This window comes from Lepidochelys kempii, unplaced genomic scaffold, assembly GCF_965140265.1.
Source record: "Lepidochelys kempii isolate rLepKem1 unplaced genomic scaffold, rLepKem1.hap2 scaffold_69, whole genome shotgun sequence".
NCBI lineage: Eukaryota > Metazoa > Chordata > Testudines > Cheloniidae > Lepidochelys > Lepidochelys kempii.
Window position 1 is genome coordinate 407,563 of NW_027333643.1, and position 27,417 is coordinate 434,979.

Genomic DNA, 27,417 nt, shown 5'->3' on the forward strand with positions numbered 1-27,417 from the left:
AAAGTCACGACCCTTGATAGCAGCTGATCAATGATTGTGTTGGCTATTTGGATCACAGCAGGCCCCACAGAAGATTTGCCCACTCTAAACTTATTCCCGACTGACTGCTAGATGTCGGGCGTTGCAAGCTTCCGCAGGGCTATGGCCACTCACTTCTGAATTGTGAGGGCGGCTCTCATTTTGGTGTCTTTGCACTTCAGGGCAGGAGACAGCAAGTCGCAAAGCTCCATGAAAGTGGCCCTTACGCATACAAAAGTTTCTCAGCCACTGGGAATCATCCCACACCTGCAACACGATGAGGCCCCAGCAGTCTGTGCTTGTTTCCTGGGCCCAGAATCGGCGTGCCACGGCATGAACCTGGCCCAGCGCCACCATGATCTCCCAATTGCCACACGCCGTGCCATCTTTGTCCATGTCCTCATCAGTATAGTAATCGCACGGTCATCGTTTCCTTGCCCCGTTTTGCAGGGACTGCACATACTGCTGGATAATGCGCGAGGTATTTAAAATGCTTAAAACTGCAGTGGAGATCTGAGCGGGCTCCATGGCGCCTGCACGGGTAATCCTGGAAAACGGGCGCGAAATGTAGGAGAGCAGAGTGGCAGGGGAAGAGGTGCTGTTTGGTTCGTGGTAGCCGAAGAAAGGCGGGAAATGGTTGTCTTCCGTGGTTTTCACGGAGGCGGGAGCCCAGGACAGACAACCCGGAGAAGCTCGGAAGCATGGCACCAGCGGGAGAGCAGAGTTGGAGGCAGAAGAGTTCGATGAGGAAGAGAAAGAGCAGATAGTAGAGATTACATCGGAAGGGAAGAGGAAATGAGAGGCGGATTCATAGTTGCAGGAGAGCAAGCGGTGCACCGTCTGCTGAAAGCAGTATGGCGTCTGCATGCCAAAAAGGCATGAAACGATTGCCCGCCATAGGTTCCTGATGACACGCAACAGAAACACCCGCAAGAATGTTTTTGCCCCATTGTGCACTGGGAGCGTAACGCAGTATTCCAGTGGGCGGCGGGAACTGCGGGAACTGTGGGATAGCGACCCACGGTGCACCCGCTCCGACGTTCGATGCGAGCCTCGGTACTGTGGATGCACTCTGCTGAATTCACGCGCTTCAGTGGGGACACCGAAGCCTGAATGTCTAAAATAGCTCCCGAAATTTCAAATCGAATAATTTTGAACTAATTTCATACTGTACACGTACCGTTAGAAAAGTCTGTGTGTGTGTGTTAGATGGATGGGAGGGTGTCTAGAAACCACTCAGTTCTAGTCTTTTTTACTCTGATTTACGTTAGAAAATCTAAAGCAGGGAGCAAGAAGAGTTGCCTTCTCTGAGGCTTAAACTCAGGACCTTCAGATTATGAGACTGATGCACTGCCCGCTGCGCTAAGAAGGCTTGGAAGAGCTTTAGGCTCGGTGCTTATAGAACCAGCTGAGCAGCGGGGAACCAGCTGAGCAGCAAACAGCAGGAGTTTGCCTGGGAGTTCACCTGGAGTGAGCCCACTGAGGCTTACACCCTAACGACTTCTCTGAGGCATTACTGCATCTCCGGAGGAAGCTCATAGTAGGAAGGTAATATGGATGGGGGGTGTTCAACTGTTGTGACCTGCACTGGATGTGCCATGTTTGTCTTTCTTCCAGAGGACAGAAGCGACTTTGTCTGTACAAAGTGCAAGCTGGTCTCCATATTGGAAGAGAAGGTTCAAGGTCTGGAGCAACAGGTATCGACCCTGCGTTGCATAAGAGAAACTGAAGATTTCCTGGACAGACGTCAGGATATGCTTCTATGGGCACAAGGTTCTGAAGATTCAGAGCAGGCTGCGCAGCAGGGACAGGAGGACTGTGAAGAAATCTGGCAACATGTGACCTCCAGAAGAAGAAGGGGGAAAGTCCATGGACCAGCAAAGCGGACACAGGTGAGTAACCATTTTCATGTTCTCTCCACAGGTACCATTGCGGGGAGTGACCCAGATGATACGTCTGGGGGAAGGGAGCAGAAGGAGACTCCACCAGTTGAAAGGCATGAGATGCACTGTCCTAGGGTTGGGGGTTCCACGACCACCACTCCCAAGAGAAGGAGGTGGGTGGTGGTGGTCGGGGACTCTCTCCTCAGGAGGACTGAGTCATCTATCTGCCACCCTGACCGGGAAAACAGAGAAGTCTGCTGCTTGCCGGGGGCTAAGATTCGCGATGTGACGGAGAGACTGCCGAGACTCATCAAGCCCTCGGATCGCTACCCCTTCCTGCTTTTCCACGTGGGCACCAATGATACTGCCAAGAATTACCTTGAGCGGATCACTGCAGACTACGTAGCTCTGGGAAGAAGGATAAAGGAGTTTGAGGTGCAAGTGGTGTTCTCGTCCATCCTCCCCGTGGAAGGAAAAGGCCGGGGTAGAGACCGTCAAATCGTGGAAGTCAAGGAATGGCTACACAGGTGGTGTCGGAGAGAAGGCTTTGGATTCTTCAACCATGGGATGGTGTTCCAAGTAGGAGGAATGCTAGGCAGAGACGGGCTCCACTTAACGAAGAGAGGGAAGAGCATCTTCGTGAGCAGGCTGGCTAACCTAGTGAGGAGGGCTTTAAACTAGGTTCACCAGGGAAAGGAGACCAAAGCCCTGAGGTAAGTGGGGAAGCGGGATACCGGGAGGAAGCACGAGCTGGAGCGTGTGAGAGGGGAGGGCTCCTGCCTCATACTGAGAACAAGGGGCGATCAGCGGGTTATCTCAAGAGCCTATATACAAATGCACAAAGCCTGGGACACAAGGAATAACGGAGACTTGGTGGGATAACTCGCAGGACTGGAGTGCTGTCATGGATGGGTATAAACTGTTCAGGAAGGACAGGGAGGCCAGAAAAGGTGGGGGAGTTGCACTGTATGTAAGGGAGCAGTATGACTGCTCAGAGCTCAACAGTGAAACTGTAGAAAAACCTGAGAGTCTCTGGATTAAGTTTAGAAGCTTGAGCAACAAGAGTGATGCAGTGGTGGGAGTCTCCTATAGACCACCAGACCAGGGGGATGAGGTGGATGAGGCTTTCTTCCGGCAACTCGCAGAAGCTACAAGATGGCACGCCCTGGTTCTCTTGGGCGACTTCAATCATCCTGATATCTGCTGGGAGAGCAATACAGCGGTGCAGAGACAATCCAGGAAGTTTTTGGAAACTGTAGGGGACAATTTCCTGGTGCAAGTGCTGGAGGAACCGACTAGGGGCAGAGCTCTTCTTGACCTGCTGCTCACAAACAGGGAAGAATTAGTAGGGGAAGCAAAAGTGGATGGGAACCTGGGAGGCAGTGACCATGAGATGGTCGAGTTCAGGATCCTGACACAAGGAGGAAAGGAAAGCAGCAGAATACAGACTCTGAACTTCAGAAAAGCAGACTTTGACTCCCTCAGGGAACTGATGGGAAAGATCCCCTGGGAGAATAACATGAGGGGGAAAGGAGTCCAGGAGAGCTGGCTGTATTTTAAAGAATCCTTATTGAGGTTACAGAGACAAACCATCCCCATGTGTAGAAAGAATAGTAAATATGGTAGGCGACCAGCTTGGCTTAACAGAGAAATCCTTGCTGATCTTAAACACAAAAAAGAGGCTTACAAGAAGTGGAAGATTGGACAAATGACCACGGATGAGTGTATAAATATTGCTCAGGCATGCAGAAGTGAAATCAGGAAGGCCAAATCACACCTGGAGTTGCAGCTAGCGAGCGAAGTTAAGGGTAACAAGAAGGGTTTCTTCAGGTATTTTGGCAATAAGAAGAAAGCCAAGGAAACTGTGGGCCCATTACTAAATGAGAGAGGCAACCTAGTGACAGAGGATGTGGAAAAAGCTAACATACTCAATGCTTTTTTTGCCTCCGTCTTCACGAACAAGGTCAGCTTCCAGACGACTGCACTGGGCAGCACAGCATTCGGAGGAGGTGGCAAGCCCTCTGTGAAGAAAGAAGTGGTTCGGGACTATTTAGAAAAAGTGGACGTGCACAAGTCCATGGGGCCAGATGAGCTGCATCCGAGAGTGCTAAAGGAATTGGCGGATGTGATTGCAGAGCCATTGGCTATTATCTTTGAAAACTCATGGCGATCGGGGGAAGTCCCGGAAGACTGGAAAAAGGCTAATGTAGTGCCCATCTTTCAAAAAGGGAAGAAGGAGGATCCTGGGAACTACAGGCCAGTCAGCCTCACCTCAGTCCCTGGAAAAATCATGGAGCAGGTCCTCAAGGAATCAATTCTGAAGCACTTAGAGGAGAGGAAAGTGATCAGGAACAGTCAGCATGGATTGACCAAGGGAAAGTCATGCCTGACTAATCTAATTGCCTTCTGTGACGAGATAACTGGCTCTGTGGATGAGGGGAAAGCAGTGGACATGTTGTTCCTTGACTTTAGCAAAGCTTTTGACACGGTCTCCCACAGTATTCTTGCCAGCAACTTAAAGAAGTATGGTCTGGATGAATGCACTATAAGGTGGATAGAAAGCTGGCTAGATTGTCGGGCTCAACGGGTAGTGATCAATGGCTCCATGTCTAGTTGGCAGCCGGTATCTAATGGAGTGCCCCAAGGGTCGGTCCTGGGGCCGGTTTTGTTCAATATCTTCATTAATGATCTGGAGGATGGTGTGGATTGCACTCTCAGCAAATTTGTGGATGACACTAAACTGGGAGGAGTGGTAGATATGCTGGAGGGTAGGGATAGGATACAGAGGGCCCTAGACAAATTGGAGGATTGGGCCAAAAGAAATCTGAGGAGGTTCAACAAGGACAAGTGCAGAGTCCTGCACGTAGGATGGAAGAATCCAATGCACCGCTACAGACTAGGGACCGAATGGCTTGGCAGCAGTTCTGCAGAGAAGGACCTAGGGGTGACAGTGGACGAGAAGCTGGATATGAGTCAGCAGTGTGCCCTTGTTGCCAAGAAGGCCAATGGCAAGTTGCAGTGGGGAGGTTTAGATTGGATATTAGGAAAAACTTTTTCACTAAGAGGGTGGTGAAACACTGGAATGCGTTACCTAGGGAGGTGGTAGAATCTCCTTCCTTAGAGGTTTTTAAGGTCAGACTTGACAAAGCCCTGGCTGGGATGATTTAGTTGGGGTTGGTCCTGCTCTGGGCAAGGGGTTGGACTAGATGACCTTCAGGGGTCCCTTCCAACCCTGATATTCTATGATTCTATGATTTTGGGGTGTATAAGTAGGAGCATTGCCAGTAGATCAAGGGACGTGATCGTTCCCCTCTATTCGACATTGGTGAGGCCTCATCTGGAGTACTGTGTCCAGTTTTGGGCCCCACACTACAAGAAGGATGTGGAAAAATTGGAGAGAGTCCAGCGAAGGGCAACAAAAATGATTAGGGGACTGGAACACATGAGTTATGAGGAGAGGCTGAGGGAACTGGGATTGTTTAGTCTATGGAAGAGAAGAATGAGGGGGGATTTGATAGCTGCTTTTAACTACCTGAAAGGTGGATCCAAAGAGGATGGATCTAGACTATTCTCAGTGATAGCAGATGACAGGACAAGGAGTAATGGTCTCAAGTTGCAGTGGGGGAGATTTAGGTTGGATATTAGGAAAAACTTTTTCACTAGGAGGGTGGTGAAACACTGGAATGCGTTACCTAGGGAAGTGGTGGAATCCCCTTTCTTAGAAGTTTCTAAGGTCAGGCTTGACAAAGCCCTGGCTGGGATGATTTAGTTGGGGTTGGTCCTGCTCTGGGCAAGGGGTTGGACTAGATACCTCCTGAGGGCCCTTCCAACCCTGATCTTCTATGACCCTCCTCCAGGAGTGACAGAGCCTGGCATGTGCTGGAAGAAGCGGGGAGCTCTGGTGCCCACAGACCCGTCCTGGCAGCTTTCTCAGCAGCAAAGAAATCAATTCTCCCTGCCCCTGAGCAACCCATCCACAGCTAGTGGCAGCATTGGTGGGGGGTCCCAAGCTTTGCACCAACGTCCACATTTCAGACCTTCCTCTCATGGCACTTTCCATGTGAATTAGGACAAGCAAGCTGGTGTAGCTCCATGGGGTAATAGAAACCAGGGCTGCAGGGAAGGCTTGAACTCACAACCCCAGCAATATTGCCCTTTGCACTAACCACTTGCACCCCTGCAGGGGCTCCTTGGACAGCGCTGGGAAGTCAGCCGTGATCCGTCTCTGTGGTTCGCACCTTTGCCTGGCAATTGAAAGGCTGCCGGTTCAAACCTCACTCAAGGTGTGGCTTTCCAGCAATGAGACTCCAGTCCATTTTAACAGGAAGAAAATCTCCTCTATTCTGGTTTAGCCCCATTTGACTCCTTCTGCCCGTCTTCTTCCTCCCCCATCGGTCCCTTTCCTTCCCCATTGGGGCCATGCAGAGGGGAGCCCCAGTCAGTCTCGGTCACCGAGAGGCTGTATCCCATAAGGGGAGGGAGGGGTCGCTGTAAAGCATTGATAATGGGTGGGGAGAGGTGTGCGTGGTTAGGGGGAGAAAGTCTGGAGAACTAACAGTGGGGCCCAGAGAGATTCCCCCACAGACTGGGGAGATCCCCTGCTGCCCACCATCACCCAGCTCTGGGAAGAACAACTTGGGATTGCTTGGGGAAGCCACCTTTAAAAACACAAGTGTTCCATGCTAGTTACATTTTAATAAGACCAAAGCCGCCTCAAACCCAGTGTCACAATCACTGGGATGACTTCGTCCTGACATTTTACCGGCCGCAGCCACAAAGCGAGTCAAATTACGGCTCCCGTTCGGCGTCAAGGCCCACAGACGAACCCAGAGGCTTTTCGTTCCTCAGGTTCTGCCGTCATTTCATTGCTGGCTTGTTCCGAGATTCATCGTTGTGCAAAGCAGCGTCAGGCCCTGAAACTGGGTGAGCCCAGAGCAGAGGCTGCCTTCATTTAACCTTCCAAAAACCAACCCGCCAAAACGTGGATTAGCACCCATGCTCCTCCAGCCGCAGGGGAGGCGCCTCATCTGGGCCCCTGGTGCCCATGCTCCAGCAACATAAGAGCACGGGGGCCTGGCTCCACCAAAGTCTGGGGCCCGGTGTCTCCCCCAGCCCCGCCTGCTGCCCCCGGGCAATTTAAAAGGGCCCGGGAACCATCACCGGCAGCACAAGGGGGCTAAGGCGGCTTCCTGCCCACCCTCGCTCCGTGTAACCCTTCTGCCCGTCAGAGTTGGCAGCAACAAGGGCCAGCTTCAGTATCTAGGGGATCCATTCCAATAACATAATGTAAACCGGCTTGAGACCCCACCCAGTGACCTGGGACAAATATGTACCACCCCCGCTGGGCGCCTCCCAGAGGCAATCCTTCCCCTCTCGCAAGCACCTAGTCTGAGTGTAGCAAAAAGCCTTTTAATAACAGAGAGAAACAATGTGGCATTATGTTGGGGAAACACCACCAACAGGATTCATAACACAACTCACGAGCAAAAAAAAACCCACCCCAAGCAAATTGGGGCATGCCCTTTCCCTTTGGTTCTTGAGTCCAGCAACCCCAAATCACCCAAAATCCCAAAAGTCCAATGACCCAAAAGTCTCTGTCCCTGGTCAGGGCAGCCCCAAAGTTTAAAAGTTTATCTGCAGAGCTTTACCTCCCAACCTGGGTGGAGATGGGGGTGGGGGTAAAAGGCACCTTACATGATCTGAAACTGACCGCCCCACAGCACTCCACTGCCCCTCCGCTCCACCAGCCGCCCCACAAACTGCTTCGCTCAGCTCCGCTCCGCAGCCCACCAGCAGCTCCCGCCGTCCCACGAACTGCTCCACCAGCCTGTCCACGAGGCACTCCAGCCGTCCCGCAAACTTCTCCACAATAGATCTTCAGGCTCCCCCACTACTGAACACAACGCTCAGTGATTTCGGCTCTTACTCAGTTCAGCTCTTTGGTGAAATCAGCTTGTAGTAGGGGAGCCTCAGTGCTGGGACACCATTAGCCCGAAATGAGCTTAGCAGCCTGTAACTAGAGTCCTAATGGAATCAAAATTAGCTCTGAGATTCCACAATGGAGAGAAAAGGAAGAGCAATTAGCATGTAAGTCCATCACCAAGGGACCCATGGCACCAAGTATTAATACTTACCCCCAACCTCTCTCAATTCACAGCATTTTGGAACCCATGACCCTTGCCTAGCGAGTGCTACTTAGTTGATGGTGAGTCCCTCCATCATAACAAAAGGCCAAGTACAGTTCCCAGCACAGTTCCCATAATCAGGGTAATAACAATTTATTCTTCCTGCCCCAATAACAGAGACATTGGGGATCCCACAGCAGCCAAAGTGACCATTTGGGCAGCTATGGCCTCGTTCTAGGCGGGGTGGGTGTGCCTATGCAAATGAGATCGGCCCCTGAAGTTCTTTTCCACAACTTGCCAGACCTCACCACCAGATGTCAGGGTGAGGCTCACCCTGACACTGCTTACACTCCGTGTGGCCTGCCAGTCTCGGAAGCGGCTGGCGCGTCCCTGCAGCCCCGGGGATGGGGGGATCTCCACATGCTGCCCCTGCCCCGAGGGCCGACTCTGCCATCTGTGGCAATGGGAACTGCTGGGGTGGTGTCCGTGGGCAGTGATGGGCAGAGACCCCCCACCTAGGAGCTGCTGCCAGAGGGGGGTGTGGGTCGCTTTTGGGAGATCCCTGAGGTAAGAGCTGCACCCTCATTCTCTCCCGCACCCCAAGCCCCAGCCCAGACCCCAACCCCCTGCACCCAAACTCCCTCCCAGAGTCCACCCCCTGCACTCCCTCCTGCACCCTACCCCCATGCCCCAGCCCAGAGCCCACACCCCACACCCAAACTCCCTCCCAGAGCCTGCGCCCGCACCCCCTCTGCACCCCAACCCCCAACCCCAACCCAGATCCCGCACCCAAAGTTCCTCCCACAGGCCTCCCCCCACACCTGCTCTCGCACCCCAACCCTCTTCCCCAGTCCAGAGCCCACCCCCTGCACCCAACTCCCTCCCAGAGCCCGACCTGCACCCTCTCCTGCACCCCAACCCCCTCCCCCAGCCCAGAGCCCACACCTGAACTCCCTCCCAGAACCTGGCCACCCCACCCATTCCTGCACCCAATGCCCTGCCCCAGCCAAGACCCCACACCTGCACCCAAACTGCCTCCCAGAGCCTGTACCCCTCACCCCCTCCCACACCCTAACCCCCTGCCCCAGCCCAGAGCCCACACCACACATCCAATTCCCTCCCAGAGCCTGCCCCCACACCTGCTCCTGCATCCCAACCCCCTGCCCCAGCCCAGACCCCGCACCCTTCATTCCCTCCTGCACCCCAACACCCTGCCGCAACCCACAGCCCACACCCAAACTCCCTCCCAGAGCCCAACCCCTTTCCCTCTCCCTCCCATACCCAAACTCCCAGAGCCTTAGGCAGATGTGGGGGGAGGTGGACGGGGAGGCAGGACTTGGTCCCATTCTGGAAACCACCAAAAATTGTAGAAACCTGCCGCCCCCTGTCCAGCCCAACCTTCTGCGGGTGCCCCTCAGGCCCCACCCGTGCAGGGTTTGAAGCTTGCATTGCTTAAATTCCAGGACGCTGGGGGACTTCAGCTCCCCTTTGTCCAGCGGGAACCTTCAGCCCACTCCCAACCAGATTCTTGTCCATGGGGTGACTGTCGGGGGGCTGGGCCCCTCTTTGTCTTTTCTCTCTGGGAGAGGCCAGGGTACCTAGAACTGGGGTATCTGAGCACCCAGGACCTTCTATGGAGATGCCCTTCCCCTTCCCCTTCTGTGGTCCCATCTGTCATTGACTCCAGCCTGTTTTCTATCCATCATCAGCACCATCCCAAGCCAGCTGCACCCGCCTCAAAAAGACAGTGTCCCCTGATGGGTGTAAATCATAGAATATCCTCATTTACACATTTCTTTGGCAGTCATGACAGGAGACAAAGGGTTTCTATTCCCAACCTGAAGGCAAGGAGTGCATTAGGGGCAACTCCAAGGGAAAGACTATTGATGGAGATCTCAATCTAAATTCTACACGAGTTTTGTTATCTTCCCTTTTGGTTCTATCCCTGGAAATTCCCCCCGACTAGTCTGCTGAAAGATAAAATCATCTAAATCTGCCTCCAAAGAACCTGACCGGCTGAAGCAGGAGGAGACCTGAGAGACGGCCACTTTCAAATCAAAAGGGAACGCTGAGACCTGCCTGTTGCCACACCCGCCCCCACCCGTCCCGAGGAGAAGGAGGCGCCGACCTGTCGTGTGCGATCTAATGAGCAGGGAAAGAATCTGGGAATTACCTTCTGTAAAAACTCATCCTTTTGTTCCTCAAACACCTGTGGAAATAGCTGATTCAAGAAGTTGTTGACAGAGGGATGGTCCGCGTCTCTCAGCAGCTCCTTGGGTCACCAGCCGTTGTCAACCAAGCCAGTTGGCAGATTGACGGCAGGGCAAGAATGCTGACCCCCAACACTCTTTGCTGTTGGCCTCCGTGACATCACAATCAGCTTGTGCGTAAACACACACAGACCCCACCCAGAGAGACACACCCCCACTGAGCAACTCCCCACTCTCCTTCCCAGCACTTCCTGCCCACCGCAGAACAGCTGTTTCATGGAATTGAGGATGCTCCGGGAGGGTCGGTTCGGGGCGGGGACATGGCACACTTGGGGCACTGCATGGGATTCTTCTCTCCTAAGTGCAGGGCTCAGCACTTGTCCTTGCTGAACCTCATCAGATTTCTTTTGGCCCAATCCTCTAATTGGTCTGGGTCACTCTGAACCCTATCCCGACCCTCCAGCGTATCTCCCTCTCCCCGCAGCTTAGTGTCATCTGCGAACTTGCTGAGGGTGCAATCCATCCCGTCCTCCAGATCATGCACGAAGATGGTGAAGAAAACCGGCCCCCAGAGTGACCCGTGGGGAAGCGGGGGAGGGGGTGGAGGAGAGGAGGCAGACGGTGAGTGGCAGGGACCCCACAGAGGGGGGTGCAGTGGAGGAGAGGGGGAAATCATCCAGGCAGCGGTGGGCAGTGTGGGCTGGGAGAAGGGGTGAGGCAGATACAGGAAGAGATGGAGCACAGGCGGGGCACTGGGGCCCAGGCACCTGGGGTCTGGTCATCGTTGGCACCAGGAGAGGAGAGAGACAGAGACAGAGTGTGTGTGTTGGCCAACATACTAGAGGAGAGAGACAGAAAAACATGGTAGGATAGCAAGCAACTCACCTCCTGGAGTCATCTGTGATGAAGCGGGACTTCATGTTTCCTCTGAATCGTGTGGGGGTGCCTCAGTTTCCCGTATGCAGTTCTTAAGGATCTAGGGGGTGGGGTAAGGGTGTATGATCGTTGCAGAGCTCTGGAGGGCAGGTGTGTGCAGGGGTCTGGACACAGAGAATGGCCGACACCCTCTTTCCTGGCACCTGATGCCCTGGGCCCTTCCCCCCTGCGAGGTGAGAGCTAAAGGGTTGGAGAACAAAGGAATCGGGTGCCCTCCTGGCCGGGGACAGGGACAAAGCCCAGAGGAGGAGGGGCTGGGGGGAGTTTCAGTTGGGGGCTGGCTGGAGACATGGAGTGAAGGGCAGACGGGGTTGTCTGGCTCACTGCCCCCCCCAAAATGGACCCGGCTGAGGGGTCCTGTTCTCTGCACCTACAAGCTCTGTGTTAGACCATGTCCGTGTGGTCTAATAAACCTCTGTTTTCCTGGCTGGCTGAGAGTCCCGTCTGACTGCGGAGTTGGGGGGCAGGACCCTCTGCCCCCCCCAGGACCCCGCCTGGGCCGACTGGCTGTGGGAAGCGCAGGGAGGGGCAGAGGAGGCTGAAGGCTCCGAGGTCAGAGCCAGGAAGGTGGAGCCGGGGGAGCTGTGTGTCCTGCAGACAGGCTGCTCCCCGAGAGGAGACTTCCCCAGAGTCCTGCCTGGCTTCCTGGGGAGCAGTCCCAGAGCATCGCCCGGGGACCCCGGGACATCCTCCTCCTCGATGAAACCTTCTGCTGTGTGACGTGCTGTGTGTGTCGTGTTGCGTGTGTCGTGTGACGTGTTGTGTGTGTGACTTGTGTGTCATTTTGTGTGTGTGAGATGTGTTTATGTGTGCGTGTTGTGGTCCATGTTGAGTGTGTGTGTGCCATGTTGTATGCTGTGTTGTGTGCGTGTGACGGTGTGTGCTGTATTGTGTGCCGTTTTGTGTGCATGTTGTGTGTGTCGGTGTCATGTGTTGTGTGAGATTTTTGTGTCTCGTGTTGTGTGCCGTTTTGTGTGTTGTGTGTCATATTGTTCTGTGTGTGTGTCATGTGTGTGGGTGTGTGATATTTTGTGAGCTATGTTTTGTGCATCGTGTTGTGTGTGTGTGTCACGTGTGCCGTTTTGTGTGTCATGTGAGGTGTTGTGTGTCGTATTGTGTGTGGGTGTCTGTGTCATGTGTGATTTCTGTGTCATGTCTGCCGTTTTGTGCCTCGTCTCGTGTGTGTGTGTGTGTATGTGTCGGTGTCGTGTATTGTGTGTGATTTTTGTGTGTCGTGTTGTGTGCTGTTTTGTGTCATTTTATTTGTGTGTCATGTTGTTTGTGTGTGTCGGTGTCCTGTGTTGTGTGTGTGTGAGAGACGTGTTTCTGTATGTGTGACGTGTTCTCTCTGTGTGTGTCGGTGTCGCGTTGTGTGTGGGTGTGTGAGTGTCGTGTGTCGTGTTTTGTGTGTGTGATGTTTTGTGTTTGTTGTGTGTGTTGTCTTGGGTGGCCACACAGGGTAAGGCACAAAGCATTCCCCTCATGGAGAAACAGTGACACAACGTGGCCACTCAGGAGTAACACACAAACAATCCCCCCCCAGAGCAACAGTGATGTGTGTGGCCAATTCAGGTCATGCACAAACCATTTCCCTCCTGGGCCAACAGTGACACCGGGTGGCCACTTGGAGTAATGCAGAAAGCATTTCCTCACGGAGCAATGGGGACACTGCGTGGCCAATTCAGGTATTGCACAAATCATTTCCCTCCTGGCCCAACAGTGACAGTGGGTGGCTAAACCAGGTATAGCACAAATCATTTCCCTTATGGAGCAACAGTGTCACCGGGCGGCCCCTTGGAGTAACACACAAATCATTTCCTCCCGGAGCACCCGTTGCACAAACTGAGTTTAATAATAATAACAAACAACAAATAGTTTCACTAGAAAAGACAGATTTTCAGTGATTATAAGGGATAGCAAACAGAAGAAGGCAGATTGCTAAGCAAATACAAATACACACACATACTAAGCCTAAGACCTTAAAGAGACTGGATTCAAGAAGTCATTTCCCATCCTAAATGTCTTTTGGCAACTTGAAGAGTTTCTGTAGCTTAGACTTCCCGTTGTTTCTCTTTACAGACTAGACTCCTGTCTTAGTCTGGACTTCCCCCTTCTCATTCCCTTTGTCTCTTCAGGTACTTTCTGCAGCCTTTCTACTGCCCTGCATCATTTTCCTCCGCTCCGACTTCTCCATGGCTCCCGAGACCTCACCTGTGGGAATGCACACCTACCCGTGTCCTACAAAGGGAGACGGCACCAGGAGAGCAGAGGGGAGAGAGCGAGTTGGCGAACACACGAGAAGACGGCGAGTGCGGACGAGGAACTGGCAGCGCCGACCTGGCAGCCGGGTCTGCAGCGGGCAGAGAGCAGAGGCCTGGTTCCGCCTCCTTGGAAAGAGGCCAAAGCGGCTCAGGCCCCTCCTGCCGCCTTCCCCTCCGGCGAGAGCTCCGGCACCATTCCTCGCCAGAGCCGCTGCGAGAGCCGAGCCGGAGCCCTCGCTCCACAGCGCTCGACGGGGGCTGGGAATCTCGCCCTCGGCCCTGCCGCCCTCTTCCCTCCCGTCCACACCGGCCCCACGCGCCGCCCAGAGACCGAGTTCCCCCGACCGTCCCCGCTCCGCTCTCGCCCCCGCGGGGGGTCGTCTCCGGGGTGTGATTTCGGTGTCGTGTCCTCTGCCGTCTTGTGTGTCGTGTGACGTGTCGGTGTCGCGTGTGATTTCGGTGTCGTGTCCTCTGCCGTCTTGTGTGTGTGTGACGTGTCGTATGTCGTGTCGTGGGCGTGTGAGATGTCGTGTGTCAGCGGGTGTCGGCGAGTGTGTGTGTGTGGGTGTGGGCGTATGTTGTGTGTGTGTGGGCGTGTGTGGGTGTCTGTGAGAGACGTCGTGTGTTTGTGTGAGACGTCGTGTGTGAGATGTCATGTGTTGGGTGTGTGTGTGTGTGAGAGGCCGTGTGTTGTGTGTGTGTCAGTCGTCATGTGTGGTGTGTGTCGGTGTTGTGTGTGCGTGAGACGTTGTGTGTCGTGTGTGTGTGTCGGTGTCGTGTGTGAGAGACGTCGTATGTCGGCATGTGAGAGACATTGTGTGTGTCCACGTGTGTGCGACATCATGTGTCGTGTGTGTGTGGGCGTGTGTTGTGTGTGTGTGTTGGCGTGTGTGAGAGACGTGTTTGTGTGTGTGAGATATTGTGTGTCATGTGGTGTCGTGTGTGTGTGTGAGATGTGGTTGTGTGTGTGTTGTCTTGAGTGTTTTGTTGGTGTGTGTTGTGTTGTGCGCGCGTGAGACGTGTTATGCGTGTGCAATGTGCAGTGTTCGCCTGACGTGCTGTTTATGTGCGACGCGCACTGTGTTGTGTGTGCGACGTGTGACGTCCTGTCTACAACGTGCGGCAGGCTGTGTGCGATGTGTTGTGAGTATAACATGAAACGTGGGGTCTACAACTTGCGATGTGTGATGCACGAGCAACACTCGACGTGCTGTGTGCTATGTGTTGTGCGTGTGACATGTAAAGTACGACATCTTGTGTGTGACGTGCGACGTGCTGTGTGTTTCATGTGCAATGTGTCAGTGTCGTGTGTGTGTGTCTCAGTGTCGTGTGCCATTTTGTGTCGTGTGTCGTGTTGTCTGTGTTGTGTCTGTGACGTAGAGTTTGTGTGCGTGTGACGTGTTGTGCGTGTGCATGTGCGTGGTGCGACCTGTGCGTGACGTGATACGTGCGACATGCAACAAACTGTGGGTCCGACGTTGTGTGTGTGCGACGTACGTGCAACGTGCTGTGTGTCGTTGAGTGTGTGAGTGTGACATGTTGTGGGTCGTGTTGTGTTGAGCGTGTGTGTGTGTGAGACATGTTGTGGGTCATGTGTGTGATGCTTTCCATGTCGTGTTGTGTGTGTGTCTGTGTCGTGTGTTACTTTGTGTGTCGCGTTGTGTGCTGTTTTGTGTCATCGTGTGTGTGTGACGTGTGTGCGTCCGCGCGTTCGCCGTATTGTGCGTGTCCGTGTGGGAAGTGCGAAGTGGGATGGGTCAACTTGCCACCCCCTTCCCCAACACTTTAGCCCCCTGTCGTAAACATGACCCTCCCCCCTTCCCAGGGTGCTACTGACACTAAAACGACCTAAAAGACCCCCGACTTATCACTATTGGCTGCACTCCATTGCCACCCGCACTTCTATGCTGCTGCTGGCCAAACCCTCCCCCCAAAATCTAAACCCCACCCCCTACCCGGAACCCAACTGGAACCCTAACCCCATAACCTGCCCCCCAACTCGAAACCCCTGAACCAAAACTGGAGCCCAACCCTCACCCAACCCGAACCTCCAGCTCTGAACCCAGCCCCTCGAAGCCTGACACTGCTTTAAGCCAGAGCCCAGTTCCCCATTCCCACCCTGGGCAACAACAGTGCAAACCACACCCTCCTGCCCCCCGCCCAGGAATCCTGCTTCTTACCACCCCTTCTTTGGAAATGAACCTTTTCTTCACTTGCATCCCACACACCTTCATTCTCCTTTGAGGGGTTATTTAGTGACAGGGGTCCACACAAGGCAACTCTTTGCTATCACAGCGTAACAGGACACAGAGACGTGAAAACAGTGCAAACAACATTCCACGAGTTTTCAGGAGGTTTAAACACCCAATACATTTGAACATTGAACAGTCGCTTTGATCTCTACTAACACACACATCCGTTGGCCTGAATACACTCTGACACAAGCTGCTCTTTCAGCGTCACGCCTTGTACAAACATTACTGCAACAGCGTGTAGGGCAGCGTGACCCCCGGGGTCTGTGAGCTGGTTTCAGGGCGTCCGCAGGACCCCGCAGCTTCGCCTCCCCGCCTGTTCCACCCACCGCCTGTGCTTCCCCGGAGGGATCTCCAGACTGTCAATGCTGCCCGGAGCTTCCCTTCCCTGCCAGGCCTGAGCAACCAGCGCTTGTAACCAGGCCACTCACAGCCTCCCCGCGGGGAGCGTATGGACACAAACCGGCTGGAGAGCAGTTAGGGCAGGAATCCCTGGAGACTCGGGGAGCATCTTCAGCGGATGAGGGTGACACACCCCACAGGAGCTGAATTTCCCACTCGGGTCTAAGTGGTGCCGTGTGGATGGGGCAGCATGTTTGGGAGGCTCTGTTTGCTGCGGTGGATCCACTGGGGGTTGATGTCGTGGGGGTCGAGTGAAGACCCACTAAATTGACAGCAGAGCGCTCTCCGGTCGCCGTTGGGACTGCGCCGGGAACGGCAGGAGGAAGGGAAGTCGACCGAAGAGCGTCTCCCGTCAACCCAGCCCAGTGTAGACACAGCAGTAAGTCGACCGAAGCGACGTCAAATCCAGCTCTGTTATTCACGCAGCGGGAGCAGCGTAACTTAGGATGACTTCCTGCGGTAGGAGAGAGTCATAAATAGAAAGGGAAGGCTAACCACCTTTAAATCCCTCCTGGCCAGAGGAAAAATCCTCTCACCTGTAAAGGGTTAAGAAGCTAAAGGTAACCTCGCTGGCACCTGACCAAAATGACCAATGAGGAGACAAGATACTTTCAAAAGCTGGGGGGAGGGAGAAACAAAGGGTCGGGATCTGTCTGTGTGATGCTTTTGCCGGGGACAAAACAGGAATGGCGTCTTAGAACTTAGTCAGTAATCTAGCTAGATATGCGTTAGATTCTGATTCCTTTAAATGGGTGAGAAAATAAGCTGTGCTGAATGGAATGGATATTCCTGTTTTTGTGTCTTTTTGTAACTTAAGGTTTTACCTAGAGGGATTCTCGATGTTTTGAATCTAATTACCCTGTAAGGTATTTACCATCCTGAGTTGACAGAGGTGATTCTTTTTACTTTTTCTTCTATTAAAATTCTTCTTTTAAGAAACTGAAAGTTTTTTTATTGTTCTTAAGATCCAAGGGTCTGGGTCTGTGGTCACCTATGCCAATTGGTGAGGATTTTTACCAAACCTTCCCCAGGAACGAGGGTGCAATATTTTGTTGAGGATTTGGCGGGGAAAGACGTTTCCAAACGGCTCTTTCCTAATAAAAAACCCGGTTAGACTTTTGGTGGTAGCAGCGAAAGTCCAAGGGCAAAAGGTAAAATAGTTTGTACCTTGGGGAAGTTTTAACCAAAGCTGGTAAAAGTAAGCTGAGGAGGTTTTCATGCAGGTCTCCACATCTGTACCCTAGAGTTCAGAGTGGGGAAGGAACCTTGACAGATAGACACAGTGTGAGGCCTGAGTTTCCCCTGCAGTCTGGATGCTCAAACACCGGCTTGGCAACACAAGTCAGCAAGCCCAGGCCACATAGAGACAGGCTCAGTGTGCAGTGTGGACAGACCCTCAGACAGCCCCAGTATTGTCAAATGAGGAAATCCTTCCTGTGTTTTGACTTGCTGGTAGAAGAGCCGAGTGACATTGGAGCTCACCGAGCTTCACTGACCAACGCAGCGCTCCAGCACCTGAGCTCTCGGGCTCCCTGCTGAAAGAAAAGCTGAAGGAGCGACCAAGGTCCAAGAGAGGTGCTCGTCTTTGGCCCAGGGCAGGGAGTCCCACCCTCAAAGTGAGAACATTTCTCTCTTTGTCTGTCTGTGTTGGGGCAGGAGTGATAACACGTCCTCCTGCATTGGCTGTTTCAGAGAGTAGTTTCTGACTGTCTTCTCAAAGACAGGGTGCGAAACAGGCCTCAAACCTGACTGAGTGGAAACAAGAACGATGCAGCTCGACTGAGCCAGCTGAGAATTGAGATGTGCCCCTTTGCTCGAGTGAGGGAATGACCTGTGAGGGGACTGGAAACCTGACTGGCCAATTCTTAACTTGCATCTCTCAGCCTCTTTCCTCTGAGTGCCGTCACGGTAGCTTCAATGCTCCAGCACCGGGCGCCCTGCCAGCTCTGGGCCCGACAAGCTTTCCTTGGGATTGGATTCTGGAGAGCAGGGGGGCAGGGAAGCAACAGGTGCATGTGGCTCCGTGGTGAGGTTTCCTTGCAAGATGTGTGTGTGAGTCTGTGTGTGTCGGAAGCACTGAGTGTGGCAATGAGTGAGGCTTCCAATCCTCTGGCTCTGCCGGGAGAAGGGGCAATTCAGGCCATCCCTGAGCTGAGGGAGGGAGATGATTTTCTGACAGGGAGGGACGCCTCCTCCTAAAGGTGCTTGGCAGGCAGCCCTCCTTCCCAGGTGCGTCCCGACAACACCCAGTTGAAAAGGGGCCCTCCCCAGCCCTCCTCAGTGTGGTGACAATGAGCGAGTGAGGGAGCGTGGGGGAGAGGGAGCGACGGAGGGGAGGGAGATGGCGATGCTGTGAGCGGGCCGGGACCTCGGCAAAGGGGAGCACAAGGGTGTTCAGTTTTGTTGGGCGTGGAAGTTGGCAACCCTCGATCCAGGGGCAACAACTCCAACCTCCAAAGAGGCTGGGCAGGGGCAGGACATCAGCTTGGAGGGGAGGGGTGGGTGGGGCAGTGACATCACCAAGGCCTTTTGCAGGAACTCAGCCCATTGGGCAAAGGTGGTGGGGAGGGGGTGACCTCACAGAGAGACCCCGACATCAGCCGGGCAGGGCCGAGGTGCAGGGCCAGGGCAGTCTCGGAGACCCCCCCGGCTTTGCAGCCGCACGTCTCCTCCAGGTCTCCCCTCGAGGACGGGGAGAGAATTAGGATTCCCGTCTGTGAGCGTGAGGAGGAGCCTCAGTGGAGTTTTCTCCTTTCCTACCCCTGGTTGTGCCAGAAAACGAACGTCCCTTGGACAAGGGCAGAGGCTCCGAGAGGTTTGGAACCTGTTGGGTCCGATGCACCTGCTGCAGGCAGAATTCTCGGCACAGAAAACACTGGCTTAAGGGGCAGAATTTGATTTCCTACCTCGGACTGTGACCCTTGGAATCACTGGGGCCCTTGGGGTTTATCCTTTTTGGTTTCCCTTTTCCTCTTTTCTCCTATTCGCTTGCTTCTTTTCCCCCTTTTCCCTGCTTCCCTCCCCCGTCCAAGGAGGGGTGTGTGTCGAGTGTGTGTGTGGGGTTGCTCTCATTGTGGGGGGTCCTCCCAAAGAGGTGGGTGTGGATCTGAGAGTGATCCCCTCTGGAGATGGTGATGGGACAGAGGGTTGGGGTGCAGGGGGGGTTAGGGCTCCATCTGGGGGTGTGGGGTTCAGGATGTGATTGGGGATGAGGGGTTTGGGGTGCAGGTTGCCCCAGGGAGAGGGGACTCACCCCCACCCAAGCCCTCTCTTACCACAGCAGCTCAGGGCCTGGGGCGAGGCACCTCTCTCCTGGCCGCAGCACCTCCTGGGGCGCTGGTTTGGAGATGCGGGAGGGGACAGAATTTATTTTTCCGAAGTCAGATGGGGGAAGGGAAGGAGTTACGCTTCATTTTTTACCGTGGAAACTGAGGTCCCGTCTAATCTACAAGACACTATGGGAATAAGACACCACATCACGTGGGGACCTCCCAAGAGCAGAGGGTGCGAGAACTCCAGCAACTGAGAGGGCAAGGGATTTACCGTCAGATTGTTTCAAATGCTGCATTCGTCGGCTGACATATAACAGCAACGCTCAGCTAACGTCGTGGAGAAAGGAATTCTCTGCTAAGGATTCAAGGTGCCCCTTTGGCCAACTCCACCCCTTCCCTGAACAGAGTGTGCTGAGAACAACCCCCCCACACACACACACACACAGACACACAGAGAGAGAGAGTGAGCGGGGCGCCCAGCACAAAGCAAGGGAGGGGCTTGCTTGGCTTGTTTTACTTTTTATTTGGCAGCAGGGTTTTCAAAAAGCATTTCCTGCCCCTGTTCCCCATGGGGAGGAAGCGGATGGTTGTGGGGAAGGGAACCTCAGCATGGTAGAGCTGGGATTTGGGGAGAGGCAGAGGGAGGGGAGTGGGGGAGGGGGTGAAGGGGCAGTTGCAGGGGAGGGAGGCGAAAGGGGTCAGGTGGGGCAGCTGGGCGAGGGGTTCGGGGGAAAGGCTGAAGGAGGGCAGTTGGTTGTAGGGGGGAAAGACTGAAAGGGCAGCTAGGGAGGAGCCTGGGAAGGGGGGGAAGGTTGAGTGGACGATGAGGGGAGGGAGACTGGGGCAGTTAGGGGAGGCTGAAGGGAGTGATGGGGGGCTGAAGAGGTGATGGGAAGAAGGGGTTATTTGGAGGGAGGCTGAAGGGGTGATGAGAAGGAGGCCTGGGGCAGAGAGACAGTTGTGGGGGCTGCTTATCCCCACGGGAGGGGAGGAGGAAGCGGAGCTGCCCTGGTATCAGAAGCTGTTTCTTTATTAGAACTTGGTACTTCACTGTTCCTGAGCAGGGTCCTGGGATCAAAAGTTTCGACAGGGAACTAGAGAGATTCCTGGTGGCTCGGTCCATCGATGGCGATTAGCCAGGATGGGCAGGGATGGTGTCCCTAACCTCTGTTTGTCAGAAGCTGGGAATGGGGCGACAAGGGATGGATCCCGGCATGATTCCTGTCTGTTCATTCCCTCTGGGGCACCTGGCACTGGCCACTGTCGGCAGACGGATACTGGGCTAGATGGACCTTTGGTCTGACCCCGTCTGGCCGTTCTTTGCTCTTCTGTTCTTATCACCTGCTCAGTGACATCTGCAAGTTGCTGCCCTCACTCACCACCAGCATTTGCTCCCTGCAACCAAAGGCAGGGAAAATCCCCCTGAAGGGGGGAAACTGGAGGGGAGGGATGGGCAACGGGAGAAAACGGGGAAAGGATCGGGGTTCAGATGGGGGGAGGCTACCCTGTCAGGTCGGTGCAGAAGGGAAAACCCCCAGATAGAGGGTGGCAGAGGGGATAACAGTTCCCACAGTTGGGGTGAGCCATCAGCAGCCGTTCCAAAAGAGGGTGTGGTGGATGGTCGAAGGACTTGTGTTCCTCACTGGATGGTCCCTCTCAGCACCCCCTCCCCAGGGCTGTGGTGTTAAAGGCCCCGGGGAGCTCAATGCCCAGGGACCGCAGCTCTTCTCTCGCTGACATGGTGGACTGAGCTGCCAGTGGAAACTCGATTCAGGGAAATAGTTTACACCCTCCCCCCAAACCCCCTCATGCTAAATCAAACAGATACTTTGATAAGTGTTAACCCAGTTTCCAAGAATTCCTGGCTAGTTTCCGTCTCTATAACGTGTCTGCTTGGAGCCTCATAGGAGCTCAAAATGTGTCCTATCTGCTGTTCTGATTGCCTGAATTGGTCTCCCTGTCCTGAAACCCCCTGGATTTCTGTCATTCCGCGTCTTTTCATGATTGATTCCTAACAATGTTATTTGGATGACACTGTCCAGTGGAGCAGGAACCCACCGGAGAGGTCGGAATTAGGAAACCCCGGTGATCCAATCCCCCTGGCCCGAGCTCTTTCATTATTTAGCCGTGGGGAACCAACTTCCACAGGAGCGCGGGAGAGAGCCCCACCACAGCACCGTGCTTCACACACTGACCTGAAACATGGGGACCCTGGTTCAATCCTTCCTCCCCTGCAGACAGTGGGAGGTGATGCTGGCAGCACCAGCTCCTGCTCAGGCCTCCCTGAGCCACAGATCGGGCCCAAAGGCAGGCTTGCCTCGGTGGCAGGACAGAGCAGAGGGCCCAAGGGGAGTGTCTGGGACTCCCTCTTCAGGCTGTTGCCGTGCCTGGGGAGTTGGCTCTTGGTGGGTGAAAGCAAACTATCGAGCTCCCAATCCCATGGGGTGTGTGCCCTGGTGTGTAACACTCTGCCCTGAGGTTGGTACTCACGCCCCGAGCTACGCGAGGCAGCTGGACACAGCCCAGGTGAGTGCTGTGAGAGAAGGGTGGGGCTCGGACCCCTCCCCCTCCTCAGTCTCTCCCATTCAAGGGCTTGGCTGGCTCCCTGCCCAGTGAGCTGGCTTTCGGGAGTTGTATTGTACGGTGCCTGTGTGGCCCATGCATTGTACGGGGAGTTTCGGCACCTAACTCCGCTGTGTGGATCCGTGTTGTTCCTGTGATTTTCTAGCTGTCTGAACGCATGGCCTATGACGCTCAGCATTGCCACACCTCCGTCCCGTCCTGGGCTGCGCCCTGTGTCACCAGTCAGCTCTCTGCAGAGCACAGCTGAGCAATTCCTGATTGACAGGGGTGTGTCCAGGAAAAGAGACAGAGCACAGACTGGGAAGGGACACCTCACAGCAAAGCCCAAACGCTGCTCCTCGAGGCTCGCTATTGCCTGTGGGTGCTGGAGGGGGACAATGTGATGGGATCCCCCTGAGGTGCAGCCTGGGACCAAGGGACCGCTGTGCCCCCTGAACCCTCTCCAGCCTGGGCTGTCTCTCCCAATGCCCTGCTAGTGACCAGCAGCACCCCCGCCAGGTGCTGTTATCACCCAGCTTGATCGCATGAATGCTCCCGGAGCCACTCCTGAGTCACACAGGGAGGCACCAGCCGGATCCCCCCAGCTCCCAGCCCTGTATCTCAGGAGTAGGCTCTCTATCGTATGAATTGCTTCCCCACTTCAGCAGTGGAAAGTGGCTCGACACCAGCCTTTGATGACTGAGGAATTTACCATCCACTTCAGGGAAACTCACTGCTCAAGTTGAACAGGTCAACACGTTTATTGGCGACAAAATAGAGATTTTAAGTGGTATGAAGTGAACAGCAAAAAATCCAAGTTAGTCACCAAAGGAAATAAACACCTAAGTGCACAGTCTGAACTCTCAACCCTCCTAGACTGGGCAACAACGAGACGAAGCCGTTTTTCTCCCCCTCCTGGATTTTGTAGTCCCTAGCACCCAGATTTCTCCCTTGGAATCTGGGCCAGTCCCCTCAGTTGGAGTCTCAAGTCTTCAGTGTCCTTCTTGCTTGCAGTGTCGGTGGGGGAAGGAGAAAGGCCAAGCGTGGGCCCCTGGGTTTGGGTTTGGTTTTTGCACCCTCAGCCCGTGTGCTTGCGAAGCCCCAGGCCAGGCATGTCTGGGATGGGGGTGGGGCATTGCTCAATCTCCCAGCAAGGTGGCGCAATTCCCTTTCTCTGGCCTCATGCAGGTGAATCATTGAATGGGAGCTTCCTTGCTGGGCAATGGCTCTTGATGGGTTGTATCACACCCCACCCGGGGATTGCTGACCTTCCTTGCTGGTACCTCTGGGGAAGCTCATTTTGGGCTGATTCCACAACTTACAGCATATTTCAGTGAAAACCATCCAATTCTTGTCATTTCATAGGCATTGAGGAGACACAGATCTAGACAGAGAGAAGAGTGACTTTTGGCAGCTCCTCACCTTTCCCCTGATCCCCTGCATGGCATGGTTTACGTGTAACATCACAATTCAATCCAAGATGAGGAATATGGGGGTTACAGGGCACCTAGAGGAGTAGGATTCGATGTTTGCATTTTGCATAATGAAAGATAAGGGATAATCATGTATTAAATGGATTGATGTATGATAGGATTTGACCATATTCTGCCCGCCACCCTTTCTGAGAGCAGGAAGGAACGGCCTCGTGGGCCATTGGTAAAGAGGCATCAGCCAGATTCTGATGTCTGAAGCTGATTTCAGGCAGGAATAGACCAGAACAGCCCTGGTCACCTTTTGTTTTAGGATAAGGTTTCATTACGGTATTTGCTCCAAGGTCTTGTTTCTTATCTGCATTACAAATTAAGTTTTAAAAAGAAAAGGAGGACTTGTGGCACCTTAGAGACTAACCAATTTATTTGAGCATAAGCTTTCGTGAGCTACAGCTCATTGCTCACGAAAGCTTATGCTCAAATAAATTGGTTAGTCTCTAAGGTGCCACAAGTCCTCCTTTTCTTTTTGCGAATACAGACTAACATGGCTGTTACTCTGAAACCTGAAATTAAGTTGTGTTTCTTCTCTGCGTTGCAAACTAAGTTGCCTAAGGTTCTTTTGTAATCCCTTTAGAAACCATATCATCCTTTTCATCCTTTCTAAAATCTTATCCTGTCTGAAAGTCTCCATCAAATTGTTTGGTGTGAGTGAGAAATGTGTGCATAGTTCAAAATAAAGGTGAAAAGCCATCACAAATGTCCAGATGGTCAAGAAGAAGTGAGAGACTTGGAAACAGCAGGAGACAATCAGAAAACAGCCACTGTATCCGATGCTAAACATGTTAGCAGCATTGATGACCTCAAAGGCGAGGCAGGCACCCTGAATGCAAGACAACAAAGAAGAGCTAAGGATGGGAAGCCAACAAAACCACCAAATGATAATAGCAGAAAACCCGGAGATTAACCCCACTTAAGGACTAACGATTACAGAATGACATTGCAAAATCCATCGACGAAAGTGGGAATTTACAAGTCTAAAGCTGGGGTGTTTTGCCATCAGACTCTGGGTTCAGTGCTGCAAAGCCTCGGAGCATGGGATCGCGACCAACAGAGCCCAGCTCCTCGCTTGTGTTCAATCTAACTGGTCATTAGATTGACAAGAGCTACAGCAAACTGGTAACTGTAAGACCATCTGCAGGACATGTGTGTGTGTGTGTGATTAAATGCGTATGCTAAGAGTTGTATTTTCAACAAACGCGGCGTATTGCCTTTTCCCCTGAAAAGATCCCATGTGCTTCTTATCAGCATAGCACACTCCCTCAAGGTGTAGAGTGTCACAAACACATCTCATTACTCTGCCCCAGACAACTGGAACTAGGACATGAATGTGGAAGAAACAAGAAGAATTGTGTTAATGGTTTATTTACAGTGACTGGAAAGCAGGAAAGTAAAAGGAGCTGAGAAGAAGCTTTCACAACCACAGCGTAGGGCAAGGGGACCCAGAGATTTTGAGAACAGTTTTCTCAATGGCACTAAAGCAACACAAATGGCCAGGAAGTAACCCAGGGAATGAATGAATTACCATCTCACTTGAAGAAAAGGAGTACTTGTGGCACCTTAGAGACTAGCAAATTTCTTTGAGCATAAGCTTTCGTGAGCTACAGCTCACTTCATTGGATGCTTTCAGTGGAAAATACAGTGGGGAGATTTATATACAGAGAGAACATGAAACAATGGGTGTTACCATACACACAGTAACGAGAGTGATCACTTAAGGTGAGCTATTACCAGCCAGAGAACGGGGCGGGGGGGAACCTTTTGTAGTGATAATCAAGGTGGGCCATTTCTAGCAGTTGACAAGAAAGTCTGAGGAACAGTGAGGGGTGGGGGTGGGGAGGAATAAACATGGGGAAATAGTTTTACTTTGTGAAATGACCCATCCACTCCCAGCCTCTATTCAAGCATCAGTTAATTGTGTCCAATTTGCAAATTAATTCCAATTCAGCAGTCTCTGGTTGGAGTTTGTTTTTGAAGTTTTTCAGTTGAAGAATTGCAACTTTTAGGTCTGTAATCGAGTGACCAAAGAGATGGAAGTGTTCTCCGACTGGTTTTTGAATGTTATAATTCTTGACGTCTGATTTGTGTCCATTGATTCTTTTACATAGAGACTGTCCAGTTTGACCAATGTACATGGCAGAGGGGCATTGCTGGCACATGATGGCATATATCACATTGGTGGATGTGTAGGTGAACGAGCCTCTGATAGTGTGGCTGATGTGATTAGGCTCTATGATGATGTCCCCTGAATAGATATGTGGACAGAGTTGGCAACAGGCTTTGTTGGAAGGATAGGTTCCTGGGTTAGTGGTTCTGTTGTGTGGTGTGTGGTTGCTGGTGAGTATTTGGTTCAGATTGGTGGGGCTGTCTGTAAGCAAGGGCTGGCCTGTCTCGCAAGATCTGTGAGAGTGATGGGTCGTCCTTCAGGATAGGTTGTAGATCCTTGATGATGCGTGGGAGAGGTTTTAGTTGGGGGTTGAAGGTGACGGCTAGTGGCGTTCTGTTATTTTCTTTGTTGGGCCTGTCCTGTAGTAGGTGACTTCTGGGTACTCTTCTGGCTCTGTCAATCTGTTTCTTCACTTCAGCAGGTGGGTAGTGTAGTTGTCAGAACGCTTGATAGAGATCTTGTAGGTGTTTGTCCGTGTCTGAGGGGTTGGAGCAAATGTGGTTGTGTCACAGAGCTCGGCTGTAGACGATGGATCGTGTGGTGAGCCTCCAGCTTTCATCCAGACCACACCACACGATCCCTTGTCTACAGCCAAGCTCTATGGTACAACCTCATTTGCTCCAACCCCTCGGACAGAGACAAACACCTACAGGATCTCTATCAAGCGATCTTAAAACTACCTGCTGAAGGGAAGAATACCCAGAAGTCACCTACTCCAGGACAGGCCCAACAAAGAAAGGAACAGAACACCACCAGCCGTCACCTTCAGCCCCCAACTGAAACCTCTCCAGCACAGCATCAAGGATCTGCAACCTATTCTGAAGGATGATCCCTCACTCTCACAGATCTTGGGAAACAGGCCAGTCCTTGCTTACAGACAGCCCCCCAACCTGAAGCAAATATTCACCAGCAACCACACAACAAAAACACTAACCCACGAACCGATCCTTCCAACAAACCCATTGCCAACTCTGTCCACATATCTATTCTGGAGATCTGGAGTACTGTGTCCAGTTTGGGGCCCCACACTACAAGAAGGAGGTGGAAAAATTGGAAAGAGTCCAGCAGAGGGCAACAAAAATGATTAGGGGACTGGAACACATGACTTATGAGGAGAGGCTGAGGGAACTGTGATTGTTTAGTCTGTAGAAGAGAAGACTGAGGGGGATTTGATAGCTGCTTTCAACTACCTGAAAGGTGGTTCCAAAGAGGATGGATCTAGACTGTTCTCAGTGGTAGCTGATGACAGAACAAGGAGTAATGGTCTCATATTACAGTGGGGGAGGTTTAGGTTGGATATTAGGAAAATCTTTTTCACTAGGAGGGTGGTGAAACACTGGAATGCGTTACCTAGGGAGGTGGTAGAATCTCCTTCCTTAGAAGTTTTTAAGGTCAGGCTTGACAAAGCCCTGGCTGGGATGATTTAGTGGGGGATTGGTCCTGCTTTGAGCAGGGGAGTTGTTGGGGACACTGGGGCATGGCCACTAGGTAACTCGAGGGGATAGAAGACCACGAGTGTCGATGAAGCCCCCTCGCACTAGGCCCAGGTGTCCTTGCCCCCCCCCCGCCCCGCCTGGAGGCACTCGCAGCAGCTCTGCATACTAGGTCCAAGTGTCCTTGCCCCCCCACCCCGCCTGGAGGCACTCGCAGCAGTTATGCTGAGGATCTGCAACAATATGTTGCAGAGTCAGACTGCCTGAAACTAAACAAGGACGAACAGGGCAGATATGGAAGAACAATGCTGAATAAAGCAGCTTTATGTATAGGTTAACAAATGATACAGAGAACAAGGGAACTAGCTGGGAACTGGATTGGCTGGCTATATGGATACTTAGGGCAGCT

General features: G+C 53.0%; 1 protein-coding gene and 1 non-coding gene across 2 annotated transcripts in view; both read right to left on the bottom strand.

Moving 5' to 3' along the window:
- The window catches only part of LOC140904782 (uncharacterized), a 189,573-nt gene that overhangs the window by 104,417 nt on the left and 57,739 nt on the right, over nt 1-27,417 (bottom strand).
- TRNAM-CAU (transfer RNA methionine (anticodon CAU)) lies at nt 1,318-1,390 on the bottom strand. The gene has a single exon. It is a non-coding gene; the product is annotated as a tRNA-Met (tRNA).